The sequence below is a fragment of the Tachyglossus aculeatus genome, chromosome 1, assembly GCF_015852505.1.
Source record: "Tachyglossus aculeatus isolate mTacAcu1 chromosome 1, mTacAcu1.pri, whole genome shotgun sequence".
NCBI lineage: Eukaryota > Metazoa > Chordata > Mammalia > Monotremata > Tachyglossidae > Tachyglossus > Tachyglossus aculeatus.
This window is the reverse complement of record NC_052066.1, coordinates 53,119,706-53,142,352: the sequence shown is the minus strand read 5'-3', so window position 1 is coordinate 53,142,352 and position 22,647 is coordinate 53,119,706. Positions and strand designations below refer to the sequence as shown.

The 22,647-nt window shown below is 45.4% G+C and overlaps 1 pseudogene; it reads right to left on the bottom strand.

Moving 5' to 3' along the window:
• Window positions 1–8,596: 8,596 nt before the first annotated feature.
• LOC119926660 lies at window positions 8,597–22,331 on the bottom strand (annotated as a pseudogene).
• Window positions 22,332–22,647: the final 316 nt, after the last annotated feature.

Sequence of the window (22,647 nt, the reverse complement as noted above, 5' to 3'; positions counted from 1 at the left end):
GCTTTGAAGAGAAGGAATGCAATTGTCTGGTGGATTTGAGTAGGAGGGGCATTCCAGGTCAGAGGGAAGATGTGGGCCAGGGGTTGGTGTCGAGACGGGTGAGATTGGGGCACAGTGAGAAGGCTAGCACTAGTGGCATGAACTGTGTGGGCTGGTTGTAGAAGGAGAAAAACAAAGTGAGATAGGAGGGGGGCAAGGTGATGGAGAGCTTTAAAGCCAATGGTCAGGAGTTTTTGTTTGATATGAAGGTGGATGGGCAACCACTGGAGATTTTTGAGGAGGAGGGTGACATGTCCTGAATGTTTCTGTAGAGAGATGATCCGTATGGACTGGAGTGGGGAGAGACAGGAGGTTGGGAGGTCAGCAAGGTGGCTGATGCAAGGCGGGATGGGATGAGTGATTGTATTAATGTGGTGGCAGTTTGGATGAGCTCATTGTTGGGTAGGGATTGTCTCTATCTGTTGCCAAATTGTACTTTCCAAGCGCTTAGTACAGTGCCCTGCACACAGCAAGCTCTCAATAAATATGATTGAATGAATGAATGGAGAGGAAAGGGTGGATTTTAGTGATGTCGTGAAGGTGGGACTGACAGGACTTGGTGAAGGATTGAATACATGAGTTTAATGAGCGAGAGAAGTCAAGGATAATGCCAAGGTTACAGGCTTGTAGGACAGGAAGGATGGTGGTGCCATCTACAGTGATGGAAAAGTCAGGGAGAGGACGGGGTTTGGGTGGGAAGGTAAGGAGCTCTGTTTTGGACATGTTAAGTTTGAGATGATGGGAGGACATCCAAGTAGAGATGTCTTGAAGGCAGGAGGAGATGTGAGCCTGGAGAGAGGGAGAGAGATCAGGGGAGGAGATGTAGATCTGAGAATCATCTGCATAGAGATGGTAGTTGAAGCCGTGGGAGTGAAAGAGTTCTCCAAGGGAATGAGTGTAGATGGAGAATAGAAGAGACCCAGAACTGAACCTTGAGGGACCCCCGAGGGTTAAGGGGTGGGAGGCAGAGGAGGAGCCTGCGAAGGAAATTGAGAATGAACGACCAGAGAGATAAGAGGAGAACCAGGAGAGGACAGAGTCAGTGAAGCCATGGTTGGATAACATTTCCAGGAGAAGGGGGTAGTCCACAATGCTGAAGGCAGCTGAGAGGTCAAGGAAAATTATGATGGAGTAGTGGCCATTGGATTTGGCAAGAAGGAGATCATTGGTGACTTTTGAGAGGGCGGTTTCTGTGGAGTGAAGGGGGTGGAAGTCTCATTGGAGGGGGTCCAGGGGAGAATTGGAGGAGAGAACTTTGAGACAGCGGTTGTAGGTGACTCGCTGAAGGATTTTGGAGATGACTGGTAGTAAGAGGGAGATGGGGTGAAAATTGAAGGGAGTCGTGGGGTCAAGGGAGGGTTTTTTTTAGGATAGGGGAGACATAGGCATGTTTGAAGGCAACTGGGAAGAAGCCATTGGAGAGCGAACTGTTGAAGATGGCTGTTAAGGAGGAAAGGAGGGAGGGGAGAGAGTTTTGATAAGGTGCGAAGGAATGGGGTCTGATGCGCATGTGGAGGGGGTGGCATATAAGAGGAGGCAGGAGATCTCTAGAGATACTGATGGGAGGGATGGGAGAGTTGAAAGGGGGCCGGAAGGGGTAAGGACTGAGGAGGGGCAGGGGCGATTTTAGGGAGCTCATACCTGATGGTGTTAATTTTCTTAATAAATTAAATGGCCAGGTCACTGGGGGCAAGGAATGGGGGAGGCGAGGGAGCAGGGGGCCTGAGGAGGGAGTTAAATGTCTGGAACAACTGGCGAGGGCGATGGGCATGGGAAGAGTAATAGTTTTGTCGGGCAGAGGAGAGGGCAGAGTTAAAGCAAGCAAGTATAAACTTGAAGTAGACAAAGTCGGCCTGATACTTAGATTTCCTCCAACAGCGTTCTGCAGCTCGAGCATATGAATAAAGGAGGAGGATTGTGCAGGTGATTCGGGGCTGTGGGTTAGTGGCATGAGATCAAAGAAGGGATAGGGGAGCGAGTGAATTGAGTTCAACAGAGAGAAGGGAGACGGAAGGAGGAATCCACGAAGGAAAGCGAAGGGATCGAACTAGTGGAATCCAAACACAGAAAGTCACCTGGCAGCTAGCATTACTTGTGGTATTTTGTACTTTAGCAAGGAGCAAATTTCTCCTACACCCCACTCTCCATTGTCACCTAGCTGGGCCCTGCAGCTGCCTGGATCTTCAGACATATATGTCCTGTATATATGTATATATGTTTGTACATATTTATTACTCTATTTATTTATTTTACTTGTACATATTTATTCTATTTATTTTATTTTGTTAATATGTTTTGTTTTGTTGTCTGTCTCCCCCTTCTAGACTGTGAGCCCGCTGTTGGGTAGGGACCGTCTCTAGATGTTGCCGACTTGTACTTCCCAAGCGCTTAGTACAGTGCTGTGCACACAGTAAGAGCTCAATAAATGCGATTGAATGAATGAATGAAACTCTCACCACGCTGGGCAAAATTAATCAATCAATTGTATTTATTAAGCGCTTACTGTGTGCAGAGCACTGTACTAAGCGCTTGGCAAGTACAAGTTGGCAACATATAGAGATGGTCCCTACCCAACAGTGGGCTCACAGTCTAGAAGAGCTCACAGTCTAGAAGAAGCAGACCTTGGCTAGATCCTTTGCCAGGCATTTTGGATTGTGGCACAAAACTTTGAAAGCAAGACCACTTTGTTTATTGTGCCACCTTATCCCAGGTTGTGGAGCTAGGCATTAATAATAATAATAATAATAATAATAATAATAATAATGTTGGTATTTGTTAAGCGCTTACTATGCGCCAAGCACTGTTCTAAGTGCTGGGGGGGATTCAAGGTTGTCCCACGTGGGGCTCACAGTCTTCATCCCCATTTTCCAGATGAGGGAACTGAGGCCCAGAGAAGTGAAGTGACTTGCCCAAAGTCACACAGCTGACAAGTGGTGGAGCCGGGATTAGAACTCATGACTTCTGACTCCCAAGCCCGGGCTCTTTCCACTGAGCCATTAGTCAAGAAGAGTGGGCAGAAACTCTTACCTCCTAATGAACATTGGCGTAGCATGATGAATTCAAAATTAGGACCCCCCTCCAACAGAAAAATCAGCCCAAAGTGATTATTGAGAGCTAGTAGAAAGGAAAGGATCTAAGGTCTTCCCAAGTTGGGCAGGTTCATTCATTCATTCAATCATATTTATTGAGCGCTTACTGGGTGCAGAGCACTGTACTAAGCGCTTGGGAAGTACAAGTCAACAACATACAGAGACGGTCCCTACCCAACAGCGGGCTCACAGTCTAGAACGGGGAGACAGACAACAAAACAAAACACATTAACAAAATAAAATAAATAGAATAAATATGTACAAGTAAAATAAATAGAGTAATAAATATGTACAAACATAGGTTGAGTAGAGGCAGCGTCGTTTGGTGGAAAGAACACGGGCTTGAGAGTCAGATGGCGTGGGTTCTAATCCCGGCTCCGCCACTTATCAGCTGCGTTACTTTGGGCAAGTCACTTCACTTCTCTGGGCCTCACTTACCTCATCTATGAAATGGGGATTAAGACTGTGAGCCCCTTGTGGGACATCCTGATTACCTTGTATCTACCCCAGTGCTTAGAACAGTGTTTGGCACATAGTAAGCACTTAACAAATACCATTATTATTATTAGGGTCTGGGGGAGTCTTATGCAAGGTTGCCAACTGGCCCAGGGTTCCTGTAATATTTAGAAGCTGCTACTGTGAAATCCAAGACCAAATAGAACATCTGATAACAAGCATTTTACTCGAGAAGCAGCATGGCTCAGTGGAAAGAGCAAGGGCTTTGGAGTCAGAGGTCATGGGTTCAAATCCCGGCTCTGCCAGTTGTCAGCTGTGTGACTTTGGGCCAGTCACTTCACTTCTCTGGGCCTCAGTTCCCTCATCTGGAAAATGGGGATTGACTGTGAGCCCCCTGTGGGACAACCTGATCACCTTGTAACCTCCCCAGTGCTGAGAACAGTGCTTTGCGCATAGTAAACACTTAATAAATGCCATTATTATTATTATTATCTCTAGGGATTGGCAGAGAGTACCCTCCAGATTACAGACTTGGATACTAATCATTACCATTAACCATTCATGCTATTCCTAACACTAGCAAAGTAGGTTCCATTATTACTTTCCTTCTTTCTCTCATTAATTCTTGTTCAGGATCTTTTTTGTCTTTTTGATCTTGAAGCAGAAGTGCCAGTAAGTGCCAATAAGTGTAACAAGTGCCAATCAATCAATCAATCAATCATATTTATTGAGCACTTACTGTGTGCAGAGCACTGTACTAAGCACTTGGGAAGTACAAGTTGGCAACACATAGAGATAGTCCCTACCCAACAGCGGGCTCACAGTCTGGAAGGGGGAGACAGAGAACAAAACCAAACATATTAACAAAATAAAATAAATAAAATAGATATGTACAAGTAAGATAAATAAATAGAGTAATAAATATGTACAAACATATATACATATATACAGATGCTGTGAGGAAGGGAAGGAGGTAAGATGGGGGGATGAAGAGGGGGATGAGTCGTTTTTTCTATCCTTAGCCTTTTTGTCATGGTACTTGTTAAGTGCTTACTGTGTGCCAGGCACTGTACTAAGCGCTGGGGTAGGTAAAAAATAACTCAGTGGAAAGAGCATGGGCTTTGGAGTCAGAGGTCATGGGTTCAAATCCTGGCTCCGCCAGTTGTCAGCTGTGTGACTTTGGGCAAGTCACTTAACTTCTCTGGACATCAGTTACCTCATCTGTAAAATGGGGATTAAGACTGTGAGCCCCCCATGGGACAACCTGCTCACCTTGTAAACTCCCCAGCATTTAGAACAGTGCTTTGCACAGAGTAAACGCTTAATGAATGCCGCCATTATCATTATTATCAGGTCAAACACATTCCCTATCCCACATGGAGCTCACAGTCTTAATCCCCATTTTACAAATGAAGTAACTGAGGCACAGGGAAATGAAGTGACTTGTCCAAAGTCACACAGCAGACAAGTCGTGGAGTCAGGATTGGAACCCAGGTCCTCTGACATCCACTGGGCCACGCTGCTTTCTCTAGTCCCTCGGAGGCTTCCATTTAAAGTCTTGCCTGTGGATGGAGACCCTTGAAGTCCTGCATTTTAAATACGCAAGCTGAAACCTTAATCAGGCCTGGATCCCATGACTCATATCTTCCTAACATTTTGGAGATCTAACAGACGCCACCCTACATCTCTTGCTCACTTCTCCCCTCATGTCTAGATCTTCCTTGCATTAAAGGGCATTTCTGCATTGAAGGGAGTTCCTCAAAGGTTTTATTTACATGTATTTATAGGTCGTGGCATTTGTAGGGAACATCTTTATATGCTACCGATTTGTACTTCTCAAGTGCATAGTACGGTGCTCTGCACACGGTAAGCGCTCAATAAATACGATTGAATGAATGAATGAATGAATGTCGAGCACTTACTAAGTGCCAAGGACTGTACTAAGCACTGGGGTAGATACGAGATAAGCAGGTCGGATACAGTCCCTGTTCCGCATGGGACTCGCAATTAAAGCAGGAGGGAGTAGGATTTAATCACCATCCTACAGATGAGGAAACTGAGCACAGGGAAGTGAAGCGATTTGCCCAAGGTTACAAAGCAGGCAAGTGGCGAAGTTTGGATTAAAACCCAGATCCTCTGATTCCCAGATCTGTGCTCTTGCCAAGATGGTATTGGGGCAAAAAAAGCTCGGAGCAGGGAGTTAATTGAGAGTAGATGAAGTCTGTTCCCATCATCATCATCAATCGTATTTATTGAGCACTTACTGTGTGCAGAACACTGTACTAAGCGCTTGGGAAGTACAAGTTGGCAACATATAGAGACAGTCCCTACCCAGCAGTGGGCTCACAGTCTAAAAGGGGGAGACAGAGAACAAAACCAAACATACTAACAAAATAAAATGAATAGATATGTACAAGTAAAATAAACAAATAGAGTAATAAATATGTACAAACATATATACATATATACAGGTGCTGTGGGGAAGGGAAGGAGGTAAGTCCACCTTTCCTGCTCATTCCCCATTATCACTTACTCAGAAACATTATGTCTCATTGGTCCAGCATAAGATGATGATGATGATGATGATGGTATTTATGTGCTTACTCTGTGTCAAGCACTCTGGGGTAGATACAAGGTAATCAGGTTAGACAAAGTCCCTGTCTCGTCGTTAGCTGTGTGACTTTGGGTAAGTCACTTGGCTTCTCTGTGCCTCAGTTACCTCATCTGTAAAATGGGGATTAAGACTGTGAGTCCCACGTGGGACAACCTGCTGTCCTTTGTATCTACCTCAGTGCTTACAGCAGTGCTTGGCACATAGCAAGTGCTTAACAAATACCATGATTATTTGGGGCTCACGGTCTTAATCCCCATTTTACAGATGAGGGAAATGAGGCAGGGAGAAGTTAAGTGACTTGGCAGAGCTGGGATTAGAACCCAGCTCCTTCTGACTCCCAGCCCGTGCTCTATCCACTAGACCACACTGCTTCAGAGGAGGAGCATGGCACAACATGAAAGTGGCAGTAACTGTGGCAGCCTAATTCATCCCCATTTTTCTTCTGTCACTTTTGCACATAACATATACAGAGAAGCAGCATGGCTCAGCGGCGAGAGCCCGGGCTTGGGAGTCAGAGGTCATGGGTTCTAATCCTGCCTCCGCCACATGTCTGCTGTGTGACCTTGGGCAAGTCTCTTTACTTCTCTGAGCCTCAGTTACCTCATCTGGAAAATGGGGATGAAGACTGTGAGCTCCACGTGGGACAACCTGATCACCTTGAATCCACCCCAGCACTTAGAACAGTGCTTCACACATAGTAAGTGCTTAACAAATGCCATTATTATTATTATTATTCTCTGGGCCTCAGTGACCTCGTCTGTCAAATGGGGATTAAGTCCGTGAGCCCCACGTGGGACAACCTGATGACCTTGAATCTCCCCCAGCGCTTAAAACAGTGCTTTGCACATAGTAAGCACTTAACAAATGCCATTATTATTACTATTATTCTCTGGGCCTCAGTGACCTCTTCTAGACTGTGAGCCCACTGTTGGGTAGGGACTGTCTCTATATGTTGCCAACTTGTACTTCCCAATCGCTTAGTACAGTGCTCTGCATACAGTAAGCATTCAATAAATACAATTGATTGATTGATTGACCTCATCTGTCAAATGGGGATTAAGTCCGTGAGCCCCACGTGGGACAACCTGATGACCTTGAATCTCCCCCAGTGATTTAGAACAGTGCTTTGCACATAGTAAGCACTTAACAAATGCCATTATCATTACTATTATTCTCTGGGCCTCAGTGACCTCTTCTAGACTGTTAGCCCACTGTTGGGTAGGGACTGTCTCTATATGTTGCCAACTTGTACTTCCCAAGCGCTTAGTACAGTGCTCTGCACACAGTAAGCGTTCAATAAATACAATTGATTGATTGACTGACCTCATCTGTCAAATGGGGATTAAGTCCGTGAGCCCCACTTGGGTCAACCTGATGATCTTGTATCTCCCCCAGCGCTTAGAACAGTGCTTGGCACATAGTAAGCACTTAACAAATACCAACATTATTATTATGCTTTATTTTTATATTATGTATGCCCCTAGATGTACAGGAGACTGATGCATAGGCCAAGCAATGGAGCAGAGCTATTCACAGCTGGGAAAAAAAGCGGCAGCCTGCGGAATATGTTTAGGACTATTATCTCAGTTAGAGAGCTCGGTTTGAGCCTCTATGTAGTGCAGGTCTCTGTGGCTGAGGAGCCAAAATCCACATGGTGAAAAGTCTCCTCAGGAGCAGCAGGAAAAGGGGAGAAGGCTGATGATCAGGCTTGGCAGAGTGCGGTTCACAAGCCGCTTTATTCACCCTGCGCCTAGGGAGTGGCACTGCCAGGGAGATCATTTTCCTTGGTGAACGGCCGAACAATAAAAAATAATTGCAGGCAGATTTCACAGACAGTTTCTGAATCTCAATATTCCCTGCTGCTCAACCGCTCTGACAATCCTATGGATTTATATCCATTACGGCTAGGGTGTGCCAGATTCTTTTTCCCCATTTTGTCGCATGGAAGTATCTAAGGTCCTTAAAGAAAATCCCTAGTAGGAGAAAAAAACAGGACCTCAACTGCTCACTTTCTAAATTAAGCTACTGCTCCAGCTAAAAATAGCTCTCCAGGCTGGAGGAGCTACGCTGCCTGAATTTAAATGGCTTTTTCCTCCCCTGACAGATAACATTCACCATAAACTGCAGCAGGATTTTGCCGTGGGGGAGAGGACTCTTGTTTTTGAGTTCATTTCTTCCCTGTGTTCAAAGACTGTATTAAATAAACCCAGACCCTGTTATAGTCCTTAGACATTTTTTGATACCAGGAGAATTTTTTAATAGAATTTTTTGCTGATGGAGTGAGTGTATCAATGCAGGTATCCGTTTTCTTATCAATGATTCAAGTGTTTTTAATGGCTTAATCAAACGTATCTCATCTGTTTCAAGCAATCCAATTTACTGCTTTTAATTATCATTCCTAACCCGTGTTCTTCCAATAATTTAGAAACATCTTGATATTCACGGGGCAATCGAAGCCCTTTTAAACAAAAAACAAAATCAATTACATACTAATTCCCCATTCCTCCTTCCTTTCCCTTCACTCCAAATTCAACAATAGGTTTCTTAGCCAGAGAATGAACACTTGAAAATGCAAGCCATTACAAAAACTAGCGATTCTTCACAATGAAAAGTCACGTTTCCCAGTATTGATTGTGTTATTTTTTTCAACACAGTGTAAAAAGGGGTAAAATGCCTCTCCTATCAAGAGACACAGATGGGATTCATAAAATACAATGGGTTTTTGGCAAATACTGCATATTACGCCCATCCTCAATGGCACACACACACACATACACTGAACTTCCTTGTCTACTCAATTGCCTTTGATGTTTTCGTGTTCTGATTATTTCATCCTTCCTTATATGCTTTCATTCTTCCTTATGCGCCTAACACCTGTCATCATCATCATCATCAATCGTATTTATTGAGCGCTCACTGTGTGCAGAGCACTGTACTAAGCGCTTGGGAAGTACAAATTGGCAACATATAGAGACAGTCCCTACCCAACAGTGGGCTCACAGTCTAAAAGGGGGAGACAGAGAACAAAACCAAACATACTAACAAAATAAAATAAATAGAATAGATATGTACAAGTAAAATAAATAAATAAATCCTTATTCTTAGATTTTGAGCACCACGAGGGCCAGGATCCATACCGAATTTTCATCTGTGTATTTTTCCCAGTGCCTTGGTATAGTGCTCAGCACAAGGTGATCGCTTAATAACTATCATTACTTCACTCCTCAAATTACTCTCTCAATCCTCCCAAAACACTCATTTGCCTTTCTCCCTCTCATTCCCCATTCCTATTTGTCTTTAGAAAATGCAGTGGTTTTCTAAGAAAAATAAATTTCAAAACTCTAGATTTTGGAGAGTTTAACTGTTATAAAAATCTTCAAGGATTTTCCAGTAATAATATTGGCATAGATTAAGTGCTTACTACATGGCAAGCCCTCGGGAGAGTGCTGGGGTACTCGGTAGGATAATCAGATTGTACAGAGTCCTCATCTCAGATGTGTCCACAGTCTAAGAGTGAAGTTAGGTGTTTTAATCCCCATTTTACAGATGCGGAAGCTGAGGTACAGGGAGATTACATGATTTACAGGCAAGTGGTGGAGCCAGGACTAAATAATAGAAGCAGCATGGCTCAGTGGAAAGAGTCCGGGCTTTGAAGTCAGAGGCCATGGGTTCAAATCCCGGCTCTGCCAATTGTCAGCTGTGTGACTTTGGGCGAGTCACTTCACTTCTCTGCTCCTCAGTTACCTCATCTGTAAAATGGGGATTAAGACTGTGAGCCCCCCGTGGGACGACCTGATCACCTTGTAACCTCCCCAGTGCTTAGAACAGTGCTTTGCACATAGTAAGCACTTAATAAATGCTATCATTATTGTTAATATTATTATATTATATTATAATTATCATATTGCATCATATATTATTACAACACTAATATTATTAATAATAATAATGATGGGATTTGTTAAGCGCTTATGTGTCAAACACTGCTCTAAACTCTGGGGTAAGTGGAGGCTAACCATGTCCCACATGAGGCTCACAGTCTTCATCCCCATTTTACAGATGAAGTAACAGGGGCACAGAGAAGTGAAGTGACTTGCTTAAGGTCACACAGCAGATAAGTGGCGGAGTCAGGATTAGAACCCAGATCCTTCCAACTTCCAGGCCTATACTCTATCCATCACACCAAGCTCCTGATTCCCAGTCCCACTCTCCTTCTCCTACATCATGCTGCTTTAAGGTAATGAATGCCCACTGTTGGGTAGGGACTGTCTCTATATGTTGCCAACTTGTACTTTCCAAGCGCTTAGTACAGTGCTCTGCACACAGTAAGCGCTCAATAAATACGATTGAATGAATGAATGTAGTGTTTCACCACTGCCCCTTCCTCCCTTCCCTTTCAACTGCAGCCTTAATTCAAGCATGAGTAACTTCCCCACTAGACTATTAAAATAGCTTCTTTGCTGGTCCCTCTGATTCTGTCACCGCTTACTAAAATCTATTTTATTCTCAGCTGCATGAGTGATCTTTCTGCCAGTCTATTAATCAGCGGCATTTATTGAGTACTTCATGTTGTGCAGAGTAGAGTACTAAGAGCTTGGAAGAGTTCATTCAGTGCAGTTGATAGACCCAATCTATATAATAATAATAATGGCATTTATTAAGCACTTGCTATGTGCAAAGCACTGTTCTAAGCGCTGGGGAGGTTACAAGGTGATCAGGTTGTCCCACGTGGGGCTCACCGTCTTAATCCCCATTTTACAGATGAGGCAACTGAGGCCCGGAGAAGTTAAGTGACTTGCCCAAGGTCACAAAGCTGACAATTGGCAGAGCCGGGATTTGAACCCATGACCTCTGACTCCAAAGCCCGTGCTCTGAGAAAAGCAGTATGACATAGTGGATAGACCACGGGCCTAGAGGTTGGAAGGTCATGGGTTCTTATCCCGACTCTGGCACTTGTCTGCTGAGTGGCCTTGGGCAAATCATTTCACTTTTATGTGCCTCAGTTACTTCATCTGTCAAATGGGGTTTGAGACCGTGAGCACCATGTGGGACAGGGACTGTGTCCAACCTGATTAACTTGTACCTACTGCAGTGCCTAGAACAGGGTTTAGAACTTAGTCGGCACTTAACAAGTACCAGAATTATTAACATGATTATTGTCCATGCCCTCAAGGAGCTCACATCCAGCTGGGGAGACAGACATGAAAATAAAACACAGGTAAGGGAAGAAACCAAGAATAAGGGTTTGTATATTAGGATATGTTGGAGCTGTGGGCATGCATGAATGAGGCAATAGAGAGAGAAAATGAGGCAGGGGAATAAGAGCTTAGTGAGGGAAACCTTCCTAGGCAAGATAATAATAATAATTATAGTATTTGTTAAGCACTTACTATGTGCCAAGCACTGTTCTATGCACTGGGGTAGATACGAGCTGATCAGGTTGGAAACAGTCCCTGTCCCACACGGGGCTTACTCTCTTATCCCCGTTTTACAGATGAGGTAACTGAGGCCCAGAGAAGTGAAGTGACTTACCCAAGGTCACACAGCAGACACGTGGCAGAGCCAGGATCAGAACCCAGGTCCTTCTGTCTTCTCGGCCCTTGTTCTATCCACTAAGCCGTGTTGCTTCTATGTGATAGGATTTTAGTAGGACTATGAAGATGGGGAGAGTAATGGTCCGCTATGTAGGGGAGGGAATTCCAGGCAGGAGAGAGGGCATGAGCAAAGAATAACCAGCAGTTGAAGTGAAAACAAGGGACAATAAGTAGGTCGGTAATCCTCCTCGACCTCTCAGCTGCCTTAATCTCCGTCCATCGCCACCTTCTCCTGGGAACATTATCTAGTTTCAGCTTCACTGGCACTGTCCTCTCCTGGTTCTCCTCCTATCTCTCTGGTTGCTCATTGTCACCCTCTTTTGCAGTCTCCACCTCTGCCTCCCAACCCGTAACTGTGAGTGTCCCTCAAGATTCAGTTCTGGGTCACCTTCTATTCTCCATCTACACCCTTGGAGAACTCATTCACTCACCTGGCTTCAGCTACCACTTCTATGTGGATAATTCCCAAATCTGCATCTCTCTCCCTCTGTGTAGGCTCGCATTTCCTCCTGCCTTCAAGACATCTCTACTTGGATGTCCTGCCATCGCCTCAAACTTAACATGTCCAAAACAGAACTCCTTATCTTCCCATCCAAACCCTGCCTTCCTTCTGACCATCCTTGCTGCCTCATAAGCTCTTAACCTAGGCATTGTCCTTAACTCTTCTCTCATTCCACCCTCATATTCAGTCTATCAATGAATCCTGGCAGTTCGACCTTCACAATATCGCTAAAATCCATTCTTTCCTCTCCATCCAAACTGCTATGGTGTTAATCCAAGCACTTATCCTATCCCACCTTGATATTGTACCAGTCTCCTTACTGACCTCTCTGCCTCCGGTCTTTCCCTGTGAAGTCCATACTTCACTCTGCTGCCTGGATCGTTTTTCTACCAAAACATTTAGTTCATGTTTCCCCACTCCTCAAGAACCTCCGGTGGTTGCCTATCCATCTTTGCATCAAACAGAAACTCCTTTCCATCGGCTCTAAAGCACTCAATCACCTCACCTCTTCGTACCCTTCCCTTGCTGCTCTCCTATTACAATCCCCCTAAACACTTGGATTCTCTAATGCCAACCTAATTCATTCATTCATTCGATCGTCACTGTACCTCAGTCTCGTCAATCTTGCCACTGACCTCTCGCCCCATCCTGCCTCTGGCCTGGAATGCCCTCCCTCTTCATATCTGGCAGACAATTACTCTCCCCACCTTTAAGTCAAATTTGAAGGCACGTCTCCTCCAAGAGGCCTTCCCTGACTCAGCCTCCATTTCCTCTTCTCCCACTCCCATGTGTACTTGTACTTGGATTTTCTCCCTTTATTCACTCTACAGCACAGCCCCACAAGGCTGTCCATCCCCTCGCCCCCTCCTACCTCACCTCCCTTCTCTCCTTCTCCAGCCCAGCCCGCACCCTCCGCTCCTCTGCCGCTAACCTCCTCACTGGGCCTCATTCTTGCCTGTCCCGCCGTCGACCCCCGGCCCACGTCCTCCCCCTGGACTGGAATGCCCTCCCTCCGCACATCCACCAAGCTAACTCTCTTCCTGCCTTCAAAGCCCTCCTGAGAGCTCACCTCCTCCAGGAGGCCTTCCCAGATGGAGCCCCCCCTTCCTCTCTCCTTCCTCCCCTCCCCATCCCCCCGCCTTACCTCCTTCCCCTCCCCATAGCACCTGTATATATGTATATATTTTTGTACAGATTTATTACTCTATTTATTTTACTTGTACATATTTATTCTATTTATTTTATTTTGTTAATATGTTTTGTTTTGTTGTCTGTCTCCCCCTTCTAGACTGCGAGCCTGCTGTTGGGTAGGGACCGTCTCTATATGTTGCCAACTTGTACTTCCCAAGTGCTTAGTACAGTGCTCTGCACACAGTAAGTGCTCAATAAATACGATTGAATGAATGAATGAATATGCGTATATGTGTAATTTATTTATATTAATGTCTGCCTCCAGCTCTAGACTCCAAACTCAGAGTGGGCAAGCAATGTGTCTGTTTTTTTGTTGTGTTATACTCTCCCAAGCACATAGTACAGTTCTCTGCCCACAATAAATGCTCAATAAATTGAGATGGGACATGGACTGTGTCCAATCTGATTATCTTATATCTCCCCCCAGCACTTAGTACAGTGCCTGGCACATAGTAAGCGCTTAACCATAAAAAAACCCCCATACCTTAATGCTTGGCTGCTGGCCTAAGCGCTTAGTACAATGCTCTGCACATAGTAAGCGCTCAATAAATACGATTGATGATGATGGTCAGTGTAGTTGGCACTAGCCACTTTTTGCTATCACAGAATGGGTGGGACAGCCACGCTTAGTTAGTGGTCTGCCCAAATGTCTGCCAGATGTCCTTCTCAACATAATAATTGTGGTATTTGTTAAGCGCTCGTTATATACCAAACCCCAAACTAAATGCAAGATGATCAGATTAGACATAGCCTCTGTCCCACACATGGGGCTCGCAATCTAAATAGGAGGAAGAACAAGTACCGAGTCCCCGTTTTATAGATGATGAGATTGAGGCACTGAGAAATTAAATCACTCTCCCAAGATCCAACAGCAGACAAGAGGCCTATATGTTGCCAACTTATACTTCCCAAGCGTTTAGTACAGTGCTCTGCACACAGTAAGCGCTCAATAAATACGATTGATGATGAAGTGGCAGAGCCAGCACTAGAACCCAGGTTCCCTGCCTTTGGGTCCCTGCTCTTTCCACTAGCTACTCTGCTTCTTTTCACAACTATGCTCTTATCACCGGCTTTCGAAAGCATTTTTGCCAGTCTACTAAAGGGAAGAGAGGCTCAAGTCACCAGGTCCTTTCCATTTCCTCTCTCATCCACATTCAGCTATTCTCCGTGGACGCCACTAAACCCTGCTACACTAACTGGAACCGAGAAAAGTGCCAGCCAGCGTCATAATACCTGCCTCCTTGCAGGATCATTTTTGGGAACAAAAAACTTAAGTCTTGTGATTGTGTGAGTGTGCAAGCGTGGGTGGGTGAGGGAGATGTCGTGCGTGCCACTCTGTGGATGATTGCGAGAATGTGACTGTGTAAGTGTGCGAATGTCTGTTCACGTGCTTTGTACTAACGTTTGTGTGCGAGTGTGAGTGGTAGAAGAAGAGGTGGAGTTGGGCCAAAAGTGATGGAAGTCTAATTTAAAAAACTGACCCCTCCATGCCTGGGTCCAAGAACAGAGACTGCAGAGTGTGTCTAGCTACTTCCTATTACATCCTGCAGCCACCGATAATAATAATGTTGGTATTTGTTAAGCGCTTACTATGTGCAAAGCACTGTTCTAAGCGTTGGGGTGGTTACAAGGTGATCAGGTTGTCCCACGGTTCTAATCCCCATTTTACAGATGAGGTAACTGAGGCACAGAGAAGTTAAGTGACTTGCCCAAAGTCACACAGCTGACACTTGGCAGAGTCAGGATTTGAACCCATGACCTCTGACTCCGAAGCCCGTGCTCTTTCCATTGAGCCACGCTGCTTCTCTAAATTCATTCATTCATTCGATCATATTTATTGAGCGTTTACTGTGTGCAGAGCACCGTACTAAGCGCTTGGGAAGTACGGGTCGGCAACATATAGAGACGGCCCCTACCCAACAATGGGCTCACAGTCTAGAAAGGGGAGACAGACAACAAAACAAAACATGTAGACAGATGTCAAAATCGTCAGAACAAATAGAATTAAAGCTATATGCACATCATTAACAAAATGAATAGTAAATATGTACAAGTAAAATAAATAGAGTAATAAATCTGTACAAATATATATACGAGTGCTGTGAGGAGAGGAAGGAGGTAGGGAGGGGGGATGGGGAGGAGGAGAGGGAAAAGGGGGCTCAGTCTGGGAAGGCTTTTTGGAGGAGGTGAGCTCTCAGTAGGGCCTTGAAGGGAGGAAGAGAGCGAGCTTGGCGGATGTGCAGAGGGAGGGCATTCCAGGTCAGGGGAAGGACATAGGCTGGGGGTCGACGGTGGGACAGGTGGGAACGAGGCCCAGTGAGGAGGTTAGCGGTGGCAGAGGAGCGGAGGGTGCGGGCTGGGCTGGAGAAGGACAGAAGGGAGTTGAGGTAGGAGGGGGCCAGGGGATGGACAGCCTTGAAGCTCTTCCGTTTGCCCATCTCCATTAGACTGAAACCGCCATGATCCTGTGCCTTGCTTTTTTATTCTCTCCCCAAGGGCTTAGCACTAAGGAGGGTCTCAATAAATACTATTACTGCTACTGATGATGATGCAAGAGTAAGGAGTTTGGTTCTCAAGACTGGTATTTTTCCCGTGTGCTATTTTTTTAATGGCATTTGTTAAGCGCTTACTATGTGCCAGGCACTGTACTAAGCCATGGGGTGGACACAAGATAATCAGGCTGAACACGGTCCAGGTCCTACGTGGGGTTCAACTGTCTTAATCCCCATTTTCCAGATGAGGTAACTGAGGCCCAGGGAAGTTAAGTGGCTTGCCTAAGGTCTCACAGCAGCCAAGTGGTGGAGCCGGGATTAGAACCCAGGTCCTTCTGACTCTCAGGCCTGTGCTTTATTCACTGGGCCATGCTGCTTCTTCTTGTGTGTATCCCTGTTTCAAATAGATGTGTGGATATGTACCACCCTGTCTTTCTCTTTCGCTCTGTGTATACCGTTCTGATTCAGTCTTTTTTCCTTGCCTTTTTCTCTCTTTAAACACATGGTTAGAAGAATAATAATACCAACAAGAACAATGATTGTGGTACTTGTTCAGTACTTACTGTGTATCAAGCACTGTATTAAGCCCCGGGGTTGATCCAAGATAATCATAATGGATTACTGGGGCTCACAGCTTAAGTAGGAGGAAAAACACGTATTGAATCCCCGTTATACGGATGAGATAACCGGCACAGAGAAGCTAAGCGATTAGTATAAGGTCACACAGCCGACAAATGGTGGAGTCAAGATTAGAACCCAGGTCCTCTGACTCTCAACCCCGAGCTGCTTCCACTAGGCCCACCGAAGGGCGTTCCACTACAACCTCGAGAAAATCTAGTCACTTGAGACCGGCCTAATGATGATGATGGCATTTGTTAAGCACTTACTATGTGCAAAGCACTGTTCTAAGTGCTGGGGAGGATACAAGGTGTTTAAGTTGTCCCACATAGGGCTCACAGTCAATCCCCATTTTACAGATGAGGTAACTGAGGCTCAGAGAAGTTAGTGACTTGCCCAAGGTCACACAGCAGACATGCGGCGGAGCCGGGATTCGAACGCCTGACCTCTGACTCCAAAGCCCGGGCTCTTTCCACTGAGCCATGCCGCTTCTCGATCCTAATGGCCTAATGCGCCAAAGGGTAGAGGACACCAAGTGTTTCCCTCTGTAACTTTTTGAAAACATTTTATTTCACTTTGTGGGTGGAGGGAAGGAAGGCCGAATTGAGGAGGAGGTGGAGGAGGAAAATCAAGCTGAGGTATTTTAGGAGGGATGATTAGGGGCCAAAAGAGGTCTGGGTTCAAGGACTATTAGAGAAGTGGTTGAACTCCAGTGACTTCAGGTTCTACAGAGAAGCAGCATGGCTCAGTGGAAAGGGCCTGGCCTTTGGAGTCAGAGGTCATGGGTTCAAATCCAGACTCCGCCAATTGTCAGTTGTGTGACTCTGGGCAAGTCGCTTAACTTCTCTGTGCCTCAGTTCCCTCAACTGTAAAATGGGGATTGACTGTGAACCCCCTGTGGGACAACCTGATCACCTTGTAAGCTCCCCAGCTCTTAGAACAGTGCTTTGCACATAGGAAGCGCTTAATAAATGCCATTATACCAGCGCTTAGAACAGTGCTTTGCACATAGTAAATGCTTAACAAATGCCATCATTATTATTATTACTTCTGGCTCACAGCATTAATCAATCAATCAATCGTATTTATTGAGCGCTTACTGTGTGCAGAGCACTGTACTAAGCTCTTGGGAAGTACAAGTTAATGTACACTGTAGGTTGAGTGATAGCATTTTGATATGGCACTTTATCAATCTGGAAATAATAATGATGGTATTTGTTAATAATGATGGTATTTGTTAAGTGCTTACTATGTGCAAAGCACTGGTCTAAGCGCTGGGGAGGTTACAAGGTGATCAGGTTGTCCCACGGGGGGGCTCACAGTTTTAATCCTCATTTTCCAGATGAGGGAACTGAGGCCCAGAGAAGTGAAGTGACTTGCCCAAAGTCACACAACTGATAGTTGAGAGAGCCGGGATTTGAACCCATGACCTCTGACTCCAAAGCCCAGGCTCTTTCCACTGAGCCACGCTACTTCTCAGTAAATGTGATTGAATAAGTGAGTGAAGGACTAGAACCCAGGTCCTCGGTCTCCAGGCCCCTGCTCTTTCCACCAGACCATAACGCTGCGGGGATACAAGGTGATCAAGTTGTCCCACGGGGGGCTCACAGTTTTAATCCTCATTTTCCAGATGAGGGGACTGAGGCCCAGAGAAGTGAAGTGACTTGTCCAAAGTCACACAACTGACAGTTGGCGGAGCCGGGATTTGAACCCATGACCTCTGACTCCAAAGCCCGGGCTCTTTCCACTGAGCCACGCTGCCGGAGGAACTCTGGGGTTACAGGTAAAAGGCCCAGGGAAATGCAGGGAAACAAAGATTGTTTCCTAGCGGCAATTTTCGGGGCTTGAGAGTGCCGTATCACTGCCAAGCCGACAACATCAGAAAATTCTGCACCTCCACCTTTTTCTCCCAATGCAATTTGTTCTTGCTCTAGAAACACCCCCACTTTGGCCAGCTAACAATACTCGGGAGGGGGTTTCTCTGGATACAAGTTTTGTGGCCAAATTGAGCTATTTAAGGGACTGTCTGGGCTGTTATGGCCTAGTGCTAAGATCATGGAACTAGGGATCAGAGAACTTGGGTTCTTGTCCTAGCTTTGCCACTGGCCTGCTCTGTGACCTTTGGCAAGTCACTGCACCTCTCTGGGCCTCAGTCGGTCAGCTGCATTTATTGAGCACTTACTGTATGGAGTAACAACAATAATAATAATAATAATGATGGCATTTATTAAGCGCTTACTATGTGCAAAGCACTGTTCTAAGCGCTGGGGAGGCTACAAGGTGATCAGGTTGTCCCACTTGGGGCTCGCAGTCTTCATCCCCATTTTTCAGATGAGGCAACTGAGGCCCAGAGAAGTCAAGTGACTTGCCCAAAGTCACACAGCTGACAATTGGCGGAGTCGGGGTTCGAACCCATGCCCTCTGACTCCAAAGCCCGGACTCTTTCCACTGAGCCACGCTGCTTCCTGCAGCAGCGTAGTGTAGTGGAGAGAGTATGGGCTTGGGAATCAGAAAGTCATGGGTTCTAATCCCAGCTCTGCCACTTGTCTGCCTTGTGGCCTTGAGTAAGTCACTTCACTTCTCTGTGCCTCAGTTTCCTCACCTGTAAAATGGGGATAAGACTGTGAGCCCCATGTGGAACAGGGGCTGTGCCTAACCCGATTGGCCTGTATCCATCCTGGCGCTTTGCACGGTGCCTGGCACACAGTAAGCACTTAACAAATACCAGAACCATTGCTATTATTTATTAGACTATTATTTTTTAGACTGTGAGCCCACTGTTGGGTAGGGACTGTCTCTATATGTTGCCGATTTGTACTTCCCAAGCGCTTAGTACAGTGCTCTGCACATAGTAAGCGCTCAATAAATACGATCGATGATGATGATGATTATAATCCCGGCTCCCTCACTTGTCTGCTGTGTGGCCTTTGGCAAGTCACTTCACTTCTCTGTGTCTCAGTTACTGCATCTGTAAAATGGGGATTGAGGCCGTGAGCCCCATGTGGGACAAGGACTGTGTCCAACCTGATTTGCTCGTATCCACCCCAGCGCTCAGTACGGTGTCTGTTACATAGTAAACACTTAACAAATACCACAGTCATTATTATTAGAGGGGATCGTGAGTCCGGTGTGGGAGAAGGTCTGTGTCTGATCTGCTAGCCTCTTATCTACCCCAGCATTTAGCTCACAGTACGGCCTTAATAAATGCCATAATTATGTGCCGGCAGGGATGATAGCTGTTTGAATTGTTTTTTTTAATTAGCACCGGTTTAGTGGCTAGTTACCTCACTCGGCGTGTTCAGAAATTGGAATTGAAAGGTCGAGCTACACCTCACGGGTGTTCGTTTTCTCATTTACAGCCACAGAGCCACCCGATGCCATCCAAAACTTTTTTCATAGCTGTGCCGGGTAGGGGGGTGAGCTTATTTTGCTGGGGGCTTGGGGACGTGATAGCCCCCACAGGGAAAGGACTGGACTCCCCCGGAGAGGGAGTTGAGCTCACGGGGCTGTGAGCTGTGTGGGCAGGTGAGAAGAGCGGGGTTTGGTGAAGAAAGGGCTTTGCTGACTGGAGTGAAGCGGAGTCGGTGCTGATTTTTCTGGGTCCCACATGATTGAACTTTTGGAGCAAAAATAGCCACTGCCATGCCACTGGGCAGCCTACAAGGTTTCTCTCCTTCCACCTTCCTTCTATTCATTCCCTCGTGAACAGCGCTCTGCACGTAATAGGCGCTTAACAAATGCCATTATTATTATTATTCTACCTTTCCCGGCCATGTGATAACAGTAATATTAACTGTGACATTTATGAACCACTTGAGATAAACCAAGCACTGGGGTACAAACAAGAGAATCAGATCAGACACACTCCCCGGTCCACTGGGGGCTCACTGTCTAATGGGGAGGGAGAACACGTATTGAGTCTTCATTTTACAGATGTGGAAATGAAAGTAGAGAGAAGATAAGTGACTTACCCAAGGTCACACAGCAGGTGAGTAGCAGAGCTGTGATTAGAACACAGGTCTGCTGACTCCTATGTTAATTCCAGTAGGCCACACTGTGTCAGCTTCAAGCTTGCCACTGGTGCTGAAAGGGTAAGGGTTCATTCATTCATTCAATCGAATTTATTGGGCACTTACGGTGTGCAAAGCACTGTACTAAGCGTTTGGGAGAGTACAATACAACAATAAACAGACCCATTCCCTGCCCACCACAGATGTATGCATTACAGAAAGAAACAATCATAAACACACTGTTGGTTTCAGAGTAGGTGCCAGGAGATAGATGGGGTCCTTGACTGTCAAACACCTATTTATTAGCCATCGCTATTCAACTAGATACACATTCTGAGGGTGGGCACCACCTGAGAGGCTTAAAGCTCATCTCAATTAAAAACCTCTTTACTCCTTCATCGATTAACTTGAGAGTCCTAATCTTGAATACAGTTCCTTTCTTCCCCAAACTTCTCAGAGAGGTGAACCCCTCCTTCCACACCAAAGTAACCCGTGCTTTGCTTGCTAAAAACACATGCCCATTTCCACTCAGTAGCGAAACCAGTGCATTGTGCGGAGCGCTGTAATAAGCTGAATTATTAATAATCAGGCCTTCCCAGACTGAGCCCCCTCCTTCCTCTTCCCCTCCTCCTCCTCCCCATCCCCCCCTCCTTACCTCCTTCCCCTTCCCACAGCATCGGTATATATGTATATATGTTTGTACGTATTTATTACTCTATTTATTTTATTTGTATATATTTATTCTATTTATTTTATTTTGTTAATATGTTTTGTTTTGTTGTCTGTCTCCCCCTTCTAGACTGTGAGCCCGCTGTTGGGTAGGGACCATCTCTATATGTTGCCAACTTGTACTTCCCAAGTGCTTAGTACAGTGCTCTGCACACAGTAAGCGCTCAATAAATATGATTGATTGAATGAATGAATGAATGAATTGTAGATGGTCTCTGACGTGAGAGTGATGTCATAGTTCCTGTGCGGTTTTTCACTGCTGAGCACTTGCTTGGTAAATTCAAGTCATTCCCCAGAAAAGAAGCGACAACTCCACAAAAGTTTGGCCAGTGAGTTGGAGGTCTTGTATCTCTTCAGATCAGGCTCCTCAACCTCACCGACTCGGCGGTCAAAAGTGCAGTTAGCTACTACGTCGGGGATGGTTAGCTCATTAATCACAGTACTGTTATAGTCCTGAAAGTGAACTTATTCAGCTTTTCCCTTTAATGCAGTGATAACAAACAACCCTGCTCCACAGCCAACATCTGACACGCTTTTCCCAACAAACTGCACTTCAGCATTGGCTAAAAAAGCCAGGAGGTCAAAGGTACATTCCCAGATTTTCAGCCCCCTTCACAGACCCCTGTTCTAAGATCAGAATGGGAAGGAAGACTTTTGGATGCTGTGTCTTCTCCACAGGACTAACTTTTGATGAAGCTATGTGCTCAGTTGACATATTAATACATCGGGGACCCGATATGTTTTCCACCACTTTATTTTCTAAAGCTCCCTTTAAATCTTGGGGAATTTCATGTTCTTTAGCATTTCTGAAACAGGACTGTTTTTCTCTGAGATCCAAACCCGCTTCATTTCCATCAGAATTATTTTGAGCACTATCCCTGTCTAAAGGAGTCATTTCTAGCCTTGATTTAGATGCAGACAAAGACTTCTGCGGACCCTCACATTTTTCTGACGGGCACATTCCAGACTTCAGCAATCCTTCAGTAAAGGTTCCCATACTCCATCTTGGAAGGAGTGGGAGAATTTTGAGGCAAGACTTATCTTTGTGGGACATTTAAAAAACCTGAGGGAAGCTATTATGGTCACCTTCGTGGTCTCAAGGTGAATTTACTGTTCCATGACTACTTAACTATTGACTGCCACCTCTAGCACTATCTCCCTCCGAATGTTCCTGAAAAATATGTGGTTAAAGTAAGGGACTTCCCAATAGGATGGCTGAATTAAGAAAGAGTTATTGCATATTTCTCAATTTCCAGAGTTTATACAACCTCACTGAGAAAATATGATCTGGGATTTAATTTTTTATACAAACT